We start from the raw sequence: 17,332 nt of genomic DNA on the forward strand, positions 1-17,332 counted from the left end.
GTGGTAGAGCCCGCTTTAACATCTTCGCACGAATTGTCCCGGAACAGAAGACAGGCTGAAGTGGAAGCAATTCTGCGTTTCGTCTGATGAGTGTGCGTCCCGGAGGCCTAATTTAGTCCTCTTTCCCTTCCCACCTTTTTTTATAAGGAAAAGATGGGAAGTGGAATTGGACTTTCCGGATGAGTATGCATGGAAAGGGAAAATATTTTTTTCTTTCTGCGCATCCTCTCTTCCGTCGATTAAAGGTAGGCAACGCATCTGCAATTGCATATGTTTGTCGCTCGTTTGCCACCTTATGATATAAAAAAAATTCTAACTTTACGCAATGAATTCTTAATTATTACACCCTATATTAAGTAAGTCTGAACAATCGACTAATTCAAACATGAATGTGTGTGGGAAATGCACTTTAAATGTGGCATGTTGCATATATAACTAATGATAGATGATCATACGTTAACGAATACCGCCTCCAAACGTTTCGAAACTCCGCGTTATGACACGCCTCCGCATTTATTTTGCACGACACTAACAATAGACCACCTAACGCAGCAATGATACTTATTAGACTAATACACTATGGTGAAATATTAGGGTTTTTATCACATTTTCAGTATACAGGATGTTTCTTATTGCATTGCTATGAATGACATAAAGTATACGTACGATGACATTTGGAACAGACCTTACATGCATTATACTAATCTTATCAGAAAGTTAGGATTTATCACCATCATCATCTTCTGATCATGATCTTAAACTGGTTTAGATTTGACACTTTGAAATAATCTAACTAATATTATTTGGACGTATGGATAGATGGATGTTTGTTCGAATGTATCTCTGGTTCAACTATTTTCGACGAAAGACACAGATGTAGAAAATAACACATTTAGCTAATACTTTCTAAGTTATTTTAATATCATGTAGACGAAATTGCGGACAACAGCTAACTTTTAAAAGTAAAATTAACCTATCGTCTATTATTTCTATTACAAATTTTCTTTCATGAAGTAGTGTAAATCTTAAGAACTTTTCAATATCGTAAGAAGATTTGCTAACGAACTGATATTGTACATTTAAAAGAGACTGACAAATTACATTCTTTGAACTAATAGGAAGCCGCACATAAGCCACGTAGCTGAGAACAATCCTCCCAACAATCCATCAAAAGAAGGCGGTAATTCCTGCTTGGTTGATCGATCGCCCTCGAATGCCATTAATTAGGGGACGTCTATGGTTTTTCAAGAGGATTTCATATCCTCCCTAATTAACCCTAATGCCGACCCCCCTTTAACTTGATTACATACTTACAATCTTTATAGAACGTTAGAGAATTATATTACATTTAAATGACTGCCGACTAACCGTGGGTTTCTGACACCGAAATCTCTATATAAAACATATTGTCATCTCTGTCATTATCTTTGACAAAAACAAAAGAGCAATAAATTTTGAATTTTGGTTTCAGAAACTCACAATTTCAATGGTTAAGGAGTCTTCTTTATTGGTGTGTTGTTTAAATAAATTTTAGTTGTTTGTCGTCGTTGAATGACACTGAGGAAATCACATTTAAATGAATTTGAAAAATTTTCTGTACGAAAACATCTATCCTTGGGTTTCTGAGACCAAAAAATTAAACTATTAAAATATATTATAATATTTGTTTTGTCAAAGGTAATGACGGGGATGACGATATGTTTTATACAGAGTTTGAAACTCAGAAACCAACAGTAAGTTTGTTATTACACTCAAATCAACTATCTCAAATGATATGTCCCTTTAAAAGATCTGTTGTCAAGAAGTAAAATAAACTACTTTTTAATTCCAAACTATACACTGATAGAAGCGAGATAGAAGTTGTAAAGAATAAATAAAGTAAAAATTAGTATAGACAATAATCGCTTAGCACAGTTTAGCACTTTTTCATTGTTACACATTCAAAAATAAACCTTAATAAATAGGACATAAGATTGTAATTCAATTATCAGTCTTCCAAGCTTTCGGTGGCTAGGATAATGAAAATATCAAACAAAGATCCCGTAGTCCCTAACTCCCTAATAACAGTCATGATATTGGTACAAGTTTCTTCCCACGTTTATTACAACGGCCACATTTGCATAGGAATCGTGACCTTATCGTTAAATAATTACAAGGCGCTGTGTTTATATTAATATAATATGCCAGAAGTACATCGCTTAACCTGAATACCTGAGCGGAGTTTGAAAGGCAAATTTACATGAACTAATTGTGGGCGAAATAAACTTTATTTTCACTATGTCATTCTTATTTTCAATCTAATTTAAATATACGCACCAGAGTAAAGTGTCTCCGTATATCAATTATATGCAGTTATCTTACTAATATCATAAACGAAGAAAGTTTGGATGCATGGATGTTTGTTAGAAAGTATCTTCAAAACGGCTCAACAGATCTCGATGAAACCTGGCTTAGATGAAGAGCATAGTCTGGAAGAACACATAGACTTCTAAATATTTTTTTAATTCCGCGAGAACGAAGTCCCGGACGACATCAAGTGATGTCGTCCGGGATAAAATAGCATAATGGATTAACATCACCTTTAGTTCTATATTGAAAGATGCGTAAAACGCCATAATTTCAAATCAGTAGCCAAAAACTTGAAGGATCACTCTTTAAAATAAATATGGTGTATCCTTATTTAATGGAAAGGTACCTCATGTCACCAGTCACCAAAAAAGTCAAAGAAAAAATTTAAATACACTCTTACATTTCTTAATGGAAGCGTACCTTAAGTTGAAGTCAGTTAGCACGTGGGCGCGACCCAGTGAGAACTCATCGATCATACCTGCGTACCGCCGAGTCGCGGAGAAATCGACAATTTCGTCAAGCCGATAGCATCGCGCCTTAAATATGGATTTAGGGCCCCTTTGAATGATTAATGGACTGTTACGTACACATTAGGCGTGCGTCAATTACACGTGAGTGAATTAAACGACATCTACATTTAAAAACAAGGATTAAAAAAACCCTACTACAATAAGATCAGAAAACACCATTAAAATAAGCTTGAGATCGGCTTTTATTTTTATTTAGTTTTCTAGCAAATGTCCTTATTTGGTTTTGAAAAGATTTTTACCTTATTTTACGCTATTTTTACAAAATTCTAGTAAGAAATAAACCTATGTTGCTCGATTAATTCACAACAATATTCCGATTAAATGAACAACAAAACTCTTTTGTCCTTAACGTAAAAATACTGGCAGAAAATAATGACAGTCTTAAAAAAACAAATGACAGCCTCAGCCAGGTCATAGAATAAACAAATACGAGATTATCCTAATTGAATTCTCTGAGGTCTAAAGCGAGGAGCACCCGTTTAATATTACATAACAGTGTCCTTTACAGCTTACGAAATATTTACCGTTAGTTTCTAACGTCGAAATACAAAACAAATTTTTTTTATATTAAAACTAGCTGTCGCCCGAGACCCTGTTCTCGCGGAACTAAAAAGAACTTAATTAGTAGTAAAGTAATATCCCTATCTATGCACAGAAATATTATAAATTATTAAATTACTCTACAAACTAAATATTATATAACTAATGTTATAAATGCGAATGTTTGATACATGGATGTTTGTTTGAATGTATCTCCAGAACAGCTGCATAGATCTCGCTGAAATTGAGATGTAAAACAGAGTCTAGAAGAACACTTCTTTAAAAATCAAACAAAAAACAGGAAGTCGACTATAAAAGTACAAAACAATAAAACACTCTTCAGCATAAAGCTAAATACGCGTACTAAATAAACGATTATATTTCAATATTTATCTATAATACCTACGAAATTTTATAAATATTTAGTCAATTTTAAACTCTACATTAAAGTTTTAATGATTCGCAACCGCTGTTTTAAAACGAAGTCTGTGTGCCTTTGAAACATTTCAATTACTAGAAATTATTTACCAAGCCGACTTTATTTTTCAAAAGTTATAATAAAATATCAACATAGTCCTTAAAGACTAAGTTAGTGTATACTTTAATTTACTTTTTACTAGCTCTCAAACGCGACTCCGTCCGCGGGGAATTGAATAAAAACTGTTTAATAGCATATGTGATCTTCCAGACTATGTTCTACATCTATGCCTAATAAACGACATCTATGAAACTGTTCTGTATATAGTTTCTAACATCCATTTATCCATATATCTAAACATCGCATTTATAATGTTAAAAAGATACAATTAAGAACTTTTTTTTTAACTTTGATGAACTTTTCAAACTCTAACAATATTGTGTTTAAAAACGTGCTTTCACATTATTTTAATTAAACCATTGTTTGCATAGCGATATATTTAATCTGCCGAAATTTTATAAACATTCTGTCGGAATTTTGTGTTATTTCAACCTCTAATGGATTACTGTATACATAAATGAAAGCACACAAATATTAATGAATTACACAACTAACTCTCATCCACGACGCCGTCTGTGCGGGAATTAAAAAGAAACTTAGTACTATGTTCTACATATATGCCATATATATCGAAACCTGTTGAATCGTTCTGCGGATACACACTAACAAACATCCATCCACACATTCGCGTTTATAATATATACGTCCCCAACAGGGGGGTCGGAGCCTTCCCTAAATTAAGGGTGATTAGGCCAAAGTCAACCACGCTGGCCAAGTGCGGGTTGGTTGACGTCATACATATCTTTGAACCCGCTCTCAGACATGTGCAGGTTGCATCACGATGTTTTCCTTGACCGTAAGAACGTCAGATAAATGTACATATGTAAATCAGAAATCGAAAAACACATTGGTACATGGCGGGATTCGAACCCAGGACCTGCAGATTGCAAGTCAAGTGCTTGACCTCGAGCCACCGACGACCCCAACGAGTAAGATAGTACACACTATGGTAATTCATGTAAGAGTCGCTGTGCTAGACCAAAAAGCTATATTATTTATAAGAAAAAGAACCTTCAGAACAAGTACATATACGTAGTAATAACAACAAAAGTAATATAAAAGTTTTGCAAGCTTTAGAGTATGTTTTTTTAACATTCATTTTACAAAAGGTCGTTTGAATAATTTTGTTAAGAAAATTTACAAAGCATTGAACGTCAAAGTGCATGTACCTTTGTAATTTGTCCACCAAATATTATAAACGAGTAAAATTTTTTCTCGAACTTTACATGGTTATGCTTAGATTTTATATTTCTGAATAATTTGTTTGAAAATAAAACGCGCTCTTAAATGCCCTTAGCATTAACTGTCCTGTGACCTTGTCTTCTTTATTAGTACTTCATTATAAGTATAATACTTTTAGACATTATTAGATAGAATGCTTTGGGGCGAATGCAGCGCCTTCGTTACCAAGTCAAGTGTCATAATGATTACTGAGGATACATAAACGTTAATATTTTAATAAGGTTGCGCCGATACACCGACACAGTGTCGGATTTTCTTCCTTACAGTACATACTAAAAACAGAGTAAATTAGGAAATTTGATTGTTTTCGTTAATTGTAAAATATCTTGTAACGTTTTTTGTTTTCGTATTTTCGTACACTTTTGAACTCGTGTTACGATTATAACCAAACTACATTTCATTTACAAAAGTGACACACTTACTTACTACAAAAGTGAAGCTGAGACAAGTCATAGTATGGAAATAAAGCTAAATGATTAAATATACCATCGAAGACTTTGAATTCGGAGTACAAATTAGAAATGTGATTTTAATTTGCGTAAACAGAGGGAACGGTTGCTCCTATCACAAAGAGACCCTCGAACACAGCCAGCGGCAACAGACTCCTAAACGCGAACAAACATAACACATAGAGTTCGTTAACCTCTGAAAACATTGATTATCTTTCGGTTTTAGAGTAATTTCTATTATTTTATTAAGAAAGGCTTTACAAACTTGATGTTATCTACGAAGGAACATTAAGATTCGAAACCTAACAGATTACACCGTTTGTAGAAGCATTAAACTTATATTGATCAAAGCTTATTTAGGCTTGTATTACCTTGGGTTTCTGAGACCAAAATCTTCATTTAAAACATTATTGTCTTGTCTGTCTAACTATATATAACTCTGTGTTGTCAAAGATAATGACATTGATGACGATATGTTTTATACGGAGATTTCGGTGTCAGAAACCCACGGTTCGATATGCTGTTGTCGCGGTCCGATCTGTCACAAAATACGCAATATAAATGTGTATGTAAATTCTACATACGTATAGAAAATTACATGACCAGACAGCTACAGTAATACAATAATCTTGTTAAACTTTTTTGACAATGTCAAGGGATCGTTGTAACCTATCTCAATTTAGTTTGACTTATGTTCAACTACTTATCCTAAGTAATTAAATCTTTTTAGTGAATTGAGGCATAAAATGTATACGATTAACCTTTAAGCTACTAAATACTTTTTATCCTGGAAAAAATACAACAAACAAATAGGTTAGCAGTGCATCTATTACCGTAAACAATAGTGATGCGACCTAAATAACGGTTCACTGGTACTCGATATTATAATAATTTCGCGGGACCCGTGCGCGGAGCTGATTGGACGCATGCCGTGTAAACGCGATAAACGCTAAATTATTGTTTACGATGTTGTTAATAGCGGTCTTGTTTGGTTAACGTGCATTATTATCTGTATGTGTGGGTAACTCCGGAATAATGGTTTCGACGCTTAAAAGCTTTCGCGGATAATCGCATTGATTATTTTTCATTATAGCTCCTGCAACGTAAAATATTTGATTTTTATATGTCAAATTACATGTTGTTATTACGATATGAAATTAGCCAGATATTAGTCAATGAACGGACTTTTCATTAAGAAAAATTCTTAAGGCATTCACTAGAGAATATTTAAATGAAAGTAAGTGTGTCTTCTTTTCATTTCTTATTATCTTTACTTAGTTCATATTTACTTAAATTACTATAAAGATGTAATAAATAATCATAACATTACTTCGCTTTGTATAACTTGGTTAGGAACAGTCACGTGGTTTATAACACGAGATGTCTAAAATACAGCATCCTACGGACTTCCAAATCGGATAGTAGTCATTTAGGCGCCGCCAATGTGAAAGGCCCGCGGTGTTACTCGGCGTGACGCCAAATTCAATACTCAATATTACAGTATCCCAACATTCTATAATCAATTGTTATGTGTTATTCTTGTTAAGAAACATTTCAAACACCAGAGCCCACAGATAAAATATGCTATTTTATAAAAAATAACTTATAGCAGTTATTTTATGGCCAATAACGTAACGCATATTTTTATGTTACGTTGTTCACATCACTTTTGAATAGCTTAACTTTTTATGTTCTAGAATGTTCATAGAAATTAAACTTAATAAATGGATTAACTATCCACAATCTTCGTATAAATCATATTGCCATCCCTGTCATTATCTTTTACAAAATAGATATAACAGTATGTTTTAAACGGTACTTACCGTGGATCTCCTATACCAAAATCTTCGGTACTTACCTACTTGATGTTTTTTTCCGATGTTTCGAGATCTTTGTTTTGCAATGATCCGTATATATGTCAACGTTAGTTTGGTAGTATAATAAGTGGGCGACTTCTGAATGTATAAAAAATAATTTAAAAAGCGTCAATAGCCTAATGGTTAAGGATACGGATTTCCGATCAAGGGGTCGGGGGTTCGAATCCCGCCATTCGACTATTGTCGTAAACCATTCCCTAGCACAAGCATAGAGCTTAGTTGGAATGGTAAAAGGAATATTAGTAAATTTCCAAAAAATCTGCTAATGTTTTTCTCAAAAAAAAAATGTATGCAAATGCAATGGAAAAAAACTTATCATTGAATTTATAAAATGTTCGTCTTGTTGTTAGCTCATAATATATGACGAAAGCTTATAGCAATTACGCCCAAGACTAGCATTAGCCAAAGATTAGTAACTATGGTAGATGATGAGTTCTAACATTTTTTATGAAAAAAAAAACTGAGATAAAAAGTGCAGAGTACATATTTTTCGTCAGCGAATTTACACCTTTATTTATATAGGATTGTTATCATGTGAACAAACCCTTATTGGGTACATAGCGTTGCGTATTAACTTTGTAAAGTTATGACATACAGGTTGCGGCGTGATCTATAATAACATGTTATAATTAAACGAAGTTACCACGACTAATGGAAAATGTTTGTCACTAAAACGCTTTGTTATATTCAAAGTAACCTTTAACATTATTCCTGGGTTTAGACACTTCAAGGAAAATACGAAACAAAAGAAAACTTCGTTTAAAGAAGTGATACCCAAAGTTGTCTATGGAGTAGCTGGCAGCGTTGTGCAATGGCGGGAAATAAAAAATAATAAATAAAAAAATAAAGATGAATTGAGAACCTTTTTGAAGTCGATTAAAAATTAAAGATTCAAAAGTTGAAGAAGAAATGTAGCAATAGGAAGTTCCTCATAACAAATATATTTATATATTTTGAAAGTCTACGACCGAAAAAGTCTCGGAAAATCTGGTCTAAAACCTTAATCATTAGGCTATTGATGTTTCAAAATAGACCTTACTAATATCGTAAATGCGAATCAGATGAATGTTTGTTAGAAGGTATCTCCAGAACATCTGCATGGATCTCGCTGAAATTTGGCATAGATGTAGAACATATTCTGGAAGAACATATAAGCTACTTATCAAGTTTTTGTTTAATTCCGCGTGGACAGAGCTGGTAGATACATAAATATTTTAAGCAAGAGCGACATATTTAATGTTATAGTGTTGAATAGATTCGATAGATGGCGACATTAACAACATACGTGCTCAGGAATCCGCAGCCCGTAATATATTAGTCTCAGATTAAAGCTATCAACACGAGTTATGCTGAAATATCTTCCATATTGAATATTACCACATTATACAATTACGTTATTAATTTATCAATGTTCCTTGTTATAAAATAAATAAATCATTACTTAACTTATTAATTAATATCTTAATCTTACTAATATTATAAATGCAAATGTTTGAATTGATGTTTGTTATAAGATATCTCCAGAACGACTGCTTGAATCCCGCTGAAATTTAGCATCAAAAAATTGTCAGAAGACTTGAGCAACCAAATAACTTTTTATTTTATTCAGCGCGGATAAAGTCGCGGGCGAAAGCTAGTAAGGCATTAAAGATAACATACCTATTAAAAGTGTCATTCTATCAACTTGTAACCTCCGAACTCAAATGTTGTGTGGCTTATTTTAATACATATATCTATCCCTTTCATTCTCCTTGACAAAACAAAGACAACAATATGTATTGCATTGGAAGAAACACCAAAGAAACTGGGTACGGTTTCGTAATGTACCGCTCGAGGCGCATTATACCCACGCACAAACATTCAAATGTTTTGTATGTAAGTAATTTAAATATCATATTTGTTCAGTTACGCCTTTATATGAGAGGTATTTCTAAACTTTAAAGTAGGAAAAACGTTTATTTAAACAACTAGCTATCTCGTCTCCGTCCGCGCGGAATTAAAAACAAACTGAGTAGCCAATGTGTTCTTCTACAATACGTTCTGCAAATACCTTCTAACAAACATACACCCGTACATCCAAACATTCGCATTTATAATATACTAGCTTTCGCCAGAGACTCCGTCTGCGCGGAATGAAAAACAAACTTAATTTTTAGCCTATGCGTTCTTCCGAACTATGTTCTACATCTATACGAAATTTTAGCGTCATCCGTTCAGCCGTTCCGGAGATACCTTCAAACAAACATCTATCCATCCATCTAAATATTCGTATGTATAATATAAGTAAGAAGTAAAACTACCTTATATTCGAATCAAGGTCATAATTTAAACTCGATAATGTTAAAATAACTAATACTTACTTGGTGATCTTCACATTTCTCAGCAAATACAGTCGAAGAAAACACTATTTAATGCAAGAAGTCTCGGGAAATAGATGAATTGAAACTATCTGCTTTAATAAATCCATTTTCAACATTAACTTGTGTCTGAATATACGAAATTACACTAACTACCTTTTAAGGTAGCTTCAAAAAACACTACTTTGAATGGCTATCAGATAATTTGACAGTTTTGATATTTTTAATTGATTTTTTTTAAAACTACATTTAAATTTCATTTGAATATAAAAATAAATTATTATTGTTATTTTTAAAATATATCCGCTTTTTTAATATGCTCTGTTTTATATTTTTCCTATTTTCAATTGTTTTTAGTAAATCAATTGATATCCTCATTATTTGTAGTGATGTGCTTTTGAATTGTCGTTTCTATGATGAACGTAAAGGTTGCAAACGGTCATAATATAGTTAGGTAAACTGTGCAAGAACACATTAGCAATCCACATTCTCCTCGCCGCAATTTGCTTAGTTCGCATCATTTCGTCCTTTACCACGGAAATTAGTACTTAACTTACTGTCGAATAATATTATTACGAAAACATTTGAAATGTCAATAGCCGTAATTCCTTACTTCAACTTAGGTTCTGAGGGCCTAGGAATAATATTTATGATACAATGATGTTATGAAGATGCGTGTTGAAAGTATTCATGCTAGACCTTCTGGTACGACTTTTTGCTCTTATTTAAACTTCTCTAAACTTCCTTGTGCCTTCTCTTTTCCTGCAAAACTTCGTGAAACTTATCTATATATTTTTCTAGTCGTAGCTAATGTTTAGGACTTGTAAGCTTAGCACTTGTGTTAACCGCGGCGGTGCTGGGTTCTATTTTGAACCTTGTCAAAGTTAGCTATCAAAGTAGAAAGTTGTTAAGACTGAAATAAAACCTTTTTTACTTTTTAGTTACTGTATAAATGTGACTTTATAAAGTAAGCAATGTAATTATTTACTTTTACGTTTATTTGACTTATCATCTTAAAATCACCAACTCTTTATTTATATTAAACTCATGTATTTTATGTATTTTGATTAAGAAACATAAACAGAGAAGGCAGAGTTTGAACACATTGTCAATCGCGATAAAGCCGTAAATGAATGTAATTCAATGCAGTCTAAACAAAATGTATCGTTCTTTACACTCACCTTTCCGCTCTAACGACCGCTCATTGTCGACAAAGAGGTGCCCACCGGGCCGACACGGGCGCAGCACTATGCATCACGTCACTTCCTATCCCATTCCATTCATAAAACACAAAACATCCGTATAAAATGTCATTCGATATTCAAAAATTGACACCTCGAAATTCGTGTCACTGGCAACACTGAAGCACTTTTATAACTGGTTTTGAATACCGTTCCGAATTTCTTTTTGTAGTTTGCTTATTTTTTAAAAAAAGTATTTTTTATCGAAACGTGTGTGTCAGTCGGCGCGCGCGCACGTTTGAGCGCGAAGCCTCCGTATTCGCCCCCGCAATTTTTGACGCGTGGGCGCCGAAACCTACGCGGGCGGGCTCTAGCGAATTTGCGTAATAAATTAAAGCAATAAAACACACCAAACCGTCCGTATTAAATACAAATACGTTTTATCCGATGCGCTCACAGTCGGGTAAAGACGACCGCCGACAGCAGGGGACCGCATGAAAATGGCGAACTCTCTTTATAAGCTCATGTTAGTATTTTAAATGAGTATCGAATAATGCATCGGACATAAAAAGCCATCGTCGGCAGCTAACAATATTATGTGTGCTGTTGCGTTGGGAAGCGACCCGTCGCCGAGGACCTTGTATGGTGAAACGGGTTCGTCTGCAGTCCCACACGTTTCGACTTTTTGTCGTGCGTTGCAGGAAAGAGCTGGGAATCGTAGTCCACCGTAACATGATCTCCCTCGCTCCCTCGGCGTACGGAAGTATCTTAAATAAATTGAGCAACGGAAAGACTAGTCGGTGTCTCGTTTAACTGGTCACTTTACGCCAAGGAAGGAGCATTGTACAGGTCGTGTGCTTGCAAGCCACGTCCCTGTGCTGGCTTCATACATTCGTAATGAAATCGTCGCCCGCACTCTCGAGTCCTAATTAGACGTTCTATTTCGCCACTACTCGTCGCCGAAGGGTGCCTTTAGTACAGAAAATCGCTCGGGATTTGAGAAGCGGATTCTGTTTCTGTCACAGAACTCTACGGAGATGAATACTATTTGCTGACATTGGCTTTATTCGGTCCTTTAATTAAATTATTTTCTAAAATGATGTCATTGGACTTAATTATTTTTTAAATAGCGCCTGCAAAATTTTGATAGCAATAAAAGTGCATTGTGTGATTACAATATAAAATCCGTTTAGGTTTTGTAGAATATCAATGAATTTTATATTAAACGATAAGTCTCTTGTCGATATATATTTAGTTGCCATTACAGACACATTTTGGATTTAAATCCTAAGTATCTTAAATGCGCCCATTGTCTTAATTGTCATATAAATTGTATTATTGCTATCATTTCATACTAGGAGTGTTTTAAAGTATTTTAATTTTTATACATGTTCAGTAACGTTTGTTATGCTTATCTTATATGAAAACTAAAATAAATTAATAACTTAATAATCACGAAAATAATAAGCTAAAACAAAATGGAAGCGTATGTAATATGCATGGAGAACTTATCAAAATGGCCGGTATAAACGGATAACTAATTCAATCATCGAAAACAAAACGTGATCCAACAAGGTCCCCAGGCGGTTGAATGCTTTCTGGACATAAAGTTTTTTATTCTTGCACTCAATTGATTTTGTAATCTTACTAATATTATAAATTCAAAGGTTTGGATGGACGGAAATTTGAAGATATCTCCGGAATGGCTGCATGAAATTTGGCATAAATTTATAACATAGCCTGAAAGAACACTAAGGCTACTAATTATTTTTTTTAATTCCGCCTGGACAGAGTTGCGGGCGGCGACCGCTTGTAAAAATATAAAATTGACTTCAGTATAGATTGATTGCGAAATAGATTTTTATCCAAAACAAACATAAAAGCTTTTTATTATAATTCCAAGAAATTATTTAATTTCTACATAAAAAATAAATGTAACTATTTTTTATATATAAAACTATGTTTGATATGAAATTCGAACAACGTATCCCAAATACAATATAATTTAGTACAAATTTACACTCATAGTATTTGCTGGAAAAAGATCCTTGCTTAAGAGATAAGTAAAGTGGTCACCCTAACCAATAATCGAGTGTCATCGTAATATTTGACTGTGATATTTCTGAGTCACATTGTGCTAACTGGGCATAAATACCATTAGGCCGTCTGTATACTTAATTCAACCAATTTAGCTTAATCTAACCTTAAATATAAATTGGTGTGAAACTTGTGACTCTCGGGCTGATAAGTATTTAGCTATAATTATTTATTTTATAATTACATACCGTTTATAAAATTACCCGGAACAAACGTGGACTTACAGATAGACAGACAAATACATCATGTTGACGAAATATCATTTTTTCCTATATTACAGACATTTCAAGTCGGGTTGATGACAAGCAGGCGGCGAGTGTAAAAATTAAGGCAAAACAGGTTTATAACACCTTGTGCGCCGACCTTACATGAGTGAGATAAGGTCAGGGAGTTGATGGTGATGATGTGTCATGGTGATAACCCTTAGAAGTATGCAAATATTACGGAATCCGTGCGATCCTAGCACACCTCTTTACACCAGTTGCTACGTCCTAATAGCTTGGGTTTTCACTGCCACAAACTCATAAAAATAATTGTCATCCATCATACTCCTTGAAAAAACTACTAACTAATTGCTTACAAATGTCATAACAAATTAAGAAGAGACTTTGAAAAGTAATTTTTGTACAGCAGTGGAAAGCCACTGTTATGGCCTTTCTATCAAATATCATATAATACATTCAACAGTTAAATGTTTCTTTTTTACTAAGTTTTGATACAAAAAACTAGATTAGAAAGATAGCTTTTTAATTGAAAAATTGTAAAAGAATTCGTTATAATTTGATTTTAAAATTCTTTTTTTTTATTTTGCATAATCTTCTACTTTAGGTAAGGAATTTTTACATTTGAAGACGCAATCATTATTGTTCCGTCCGAAAGCTTTTTATTGCTTCGTATTCCTTAACAGTGAATACGAATGATACGCCATAAATGGATGTTATTTATAATATACGTATAAAGAACTTAATATATAGCGGCGTGTTTTGTTGTCTAAATCAATCCATTTCCATTTTGGGAACCGAATATATTAGATAGCTTTTGCCCGCCACTTCGTTTGTGCAGAATTAAAAAAAGGGTTAAATAGTCATGGGTTAGTGTAAACTTTATTATATCTGTGCCACATTTCTATGTGTATAACCGTTACGGAGTTATCGAGTAAATATGTGAATGAAACGTATCCCACGGGAACCGTACATGTTTCCGGGATCATAGGTAGCCTATTGTGTTCTCCTAGACTGTGTTTTACTTTCACACCTTCTTCATTCATCTATCCATACATCCCAACATTCGCATTTATAATTTTGTGCCTTTGTTTTTTAATTGATTTTACCTATTTGGTCTTCGTAATGGCGTTATTCAAATAAATCTAGATTATATCTATGAATTTATTCATCCTTATGTCAATCTTATTAGAACTTGTACTCACAACTGTAGTGTATCTACAAACAAAACTAAATTAACTCTGTCAGACTGTGTGTAGCTGCCCTTATTGATTTGCGTTCCATCGGAAGGCCAATTAAAGTGTCAAACTACGTTATACTTTCCATCTCACAGACTAAAATAAACCTTATAGCTAAGCATTTACAGTTGTAGTTGTTTGCACATTAAAAGTTTGTTGAATGGCATATCTGTTCCCGTATTCTCGAGCCAATCAGATGATTATTGACTTGCGCTGTTGTCTCGTTGTTGGACGTATCAGTGAAAATCGGAGCCGTATTTTTTGACTTCGCTTTGAAATAAAATAAACTTTTACTTGATTGTCAAAGGCTATTTCTATACGGGGCATCGAAATCCTCTGACTCATAAGGATCTACAGTCTCTAAGAGCCAACCTTAGTGTAGATTCAGAATTAAATCTACACTCTGAGTGGCAATATCTCTTTATGTAGTCAAACAAATAACTCAAGTGAGAGAGGCGCTTTCCGTGAGTGAGTTTCCGATACCAAAATCCTGGTTTAAAATATATTGTTATCTTCGATTTTGTCAAAGATAATGACAGGAATGACAACAAACTATAAACAGTGTATTTCAAAAACTCACGGTTAGACATTGAAAATCACAAGGATCTTGTGACAAATTTTTGACACTGAGAGAAGGGCGCTAGTGAGCTATCATAATTTAGTTTAAGATATATCCACCGCATCAAATAACTTTATCACTCTAAACATCATATAAACATCGCTATTCGCTATCCTAAATAACGATTAAAAATATCAAAAAAATAAATAAAGAATACTCCAAACTGCAAGTATGTTTTAAAATATGAAACACGTCTAAAGGTATGTCTACATAATTCAATTTTTCAACACAAAATATTGATTTAATATCTTGTATTAACACATTATGAATTTAACATGAGATAATTTTCGCGTTAGCTGCGTACAGCATACAAAATAAAACAGATCGTACAAAAACTGACGAAAATTATCATGAGTTAACAAGTCATAAAACTCTAGGGATCCAGGATAAATCACTACTACTAAACCTTAAATTTTAAGAGTCAACATTAAAGAAATTGTATAAAGCTGGTTTTGTAAAGATAATGTAAAAGAATAAAAATATGTTTTTTGTGATAAAAATTAAGCCAGCCAGTATGTTTTTTTTTTATTTTAAACCTGAATTTTCCAATTATAAGCAGCAGGGCTGTTCGACTTCAAATAAGGCGAATCAAAAAATTCAAGGTCGCAAAATCTTTTTAATTGTTCTGCTTGACAATTGACAGCCCTATATGATTTTTCGAGGCACTTTGGAATATCTTCACGTACAAATACCTCGCCTTATCTATACGCGTCACTCCATATAGCCGAAACAACAATTGCATCTCAGTCAAGAGATTTTTTACACAGCCCGAGTTCGGTGCAAGTTTTTGTGGTCGCAATTTCCTCGATAACTGGAACTAAAAATTCAACATGGATCCACTAATTTACTTCGACTTTCATTGTACACGGACGTTTTGAAGGGAATTTAGATCGAAAATATTTACTATTAAAATTTAATTTTTTTTCAGTCTACAAATTAAATTATTCGGAATGGTTGTTAATTATTTTCACATCAGAGGTTGCTATAAAATAAACATAACAATAGAATGTGGACGTAACGACGAGTATGGGGATCTGAGTCTCCTAACAAGGAGACTCAGATCCCCATACTCGTTGCTAACAAGCAACATGCAGATTTTCTGGGTAGCTATCAACTAAAAATTGACATTTAAAATACCGATGTATAATATCACTTTCAATATATACCGGTAGAAAACAACTGCAATATTCAAAAATACTGTCGAAAACCGAAAATACCCAATTTTTCTGTGGATGCGAGAATCGGTTACGGTTTTTTACCCGCGAATTTTAAAACCGTTTACAAAACCGTGAATAAGGAGAGTTTAACTAATTCTAGTGATTAAAAAACCATAGTAAAATTATCGTTATATTTTGAAAGTTATTGGTAAACAACAAGCCAGAGTTCCAGGAAAATTATCAGTTAAATATTTCGACGAACTTTAAAGTAATCAAAAGCGAACGGAAGCTCTAATCAACTTGTAATAACAACTATTATTTTCTACACAACTATTAATTTGAGACATAACCAAAAACTATCATTACTAATGATTGTCTACTGTTTGAAATTGGAACAAATAGACAAAGATGATTTTATCGTTTTTGATTAATGGATTTTTGCAAAGAAAAAAAATAAAAACAAACAAAATAGATAGAAATATATTAGTTTTATATTATTTAGTATGAATTAAACTTTAATAATATATACTTAATTTTAATTTATTTGAATCTGTTAAGATTATGCGATAAAGAGTCGGCCATAAGGTCTTGTTATGGTGATAAATCAATGCATTACTCAAGGTATTAAGTCTACTTGTGTCTACTATAAGAGTGGTAGAACCCGCTTTAACATCTTCGCACGAATTGGCCAGGTTCGCCCGGTGAAATACCACCACCACACAGAAAACAGGCGTGAAGTGGAAGAAATTCCGTGTTTCGTCTGATAAGTGTGGTCCCGGAGGCCCAACCCCCCTCCGCGCGCTTACGCCTGAACTCCCGCTTGGTCTCCGGCGGACACATCGTACTTATCCTGCCCCGGATACAAACTGGAACACTCCTTTTTGCCCCGGGCTGGGGTATGCGTGTACGTCAGAGAGGATGTCTGCTCTCGTCGCCT

The 17,332-nt window shown here is 33.7% G+C and overlaps 1 protein-coding gene across 2 annotated transcripts in view; it reads right to left on the reverse strand.

The window, feature by feature from the left end:
* Window positions 1-11,547, reverse strand: part of LOC106118641 (uncharacterized) — a 73,127-nt gene extending 61,580 nt beyond the window's left edge. The window contains exon 1 of one of the 2 annotated variants that reach the window (XM_013313320.1): window positions 11,064-11,547. The gene's annotated coding sequence lies outside the window, so the exon portion shown is untranslated. Of the gene's footprint in view, window positions 1-9,885; window positions 10,031-11,063 lie in introns of those variants that run through there. The other variant, XM_013313318.1, reaches the window with a different exon arrangement.
* Window positions 11,548-17,332: the final 5,785 nt, after the last annotated feature.

The sequence above is a fragment of the Papilio xuthus genome, unplaced genomic scaffold, assembly GCF_000836235.2.
Source record: "Papilio xuthus unplaced genomic scaffold, Pxut_1.1 DF827570.1, whole genome shotgun sequence".
NCBI lineage: Eukaryota > Metazoa > Arthropoda > Insecta > Lepidoptera > Papilionidae > Papilio > Papilio xuthus.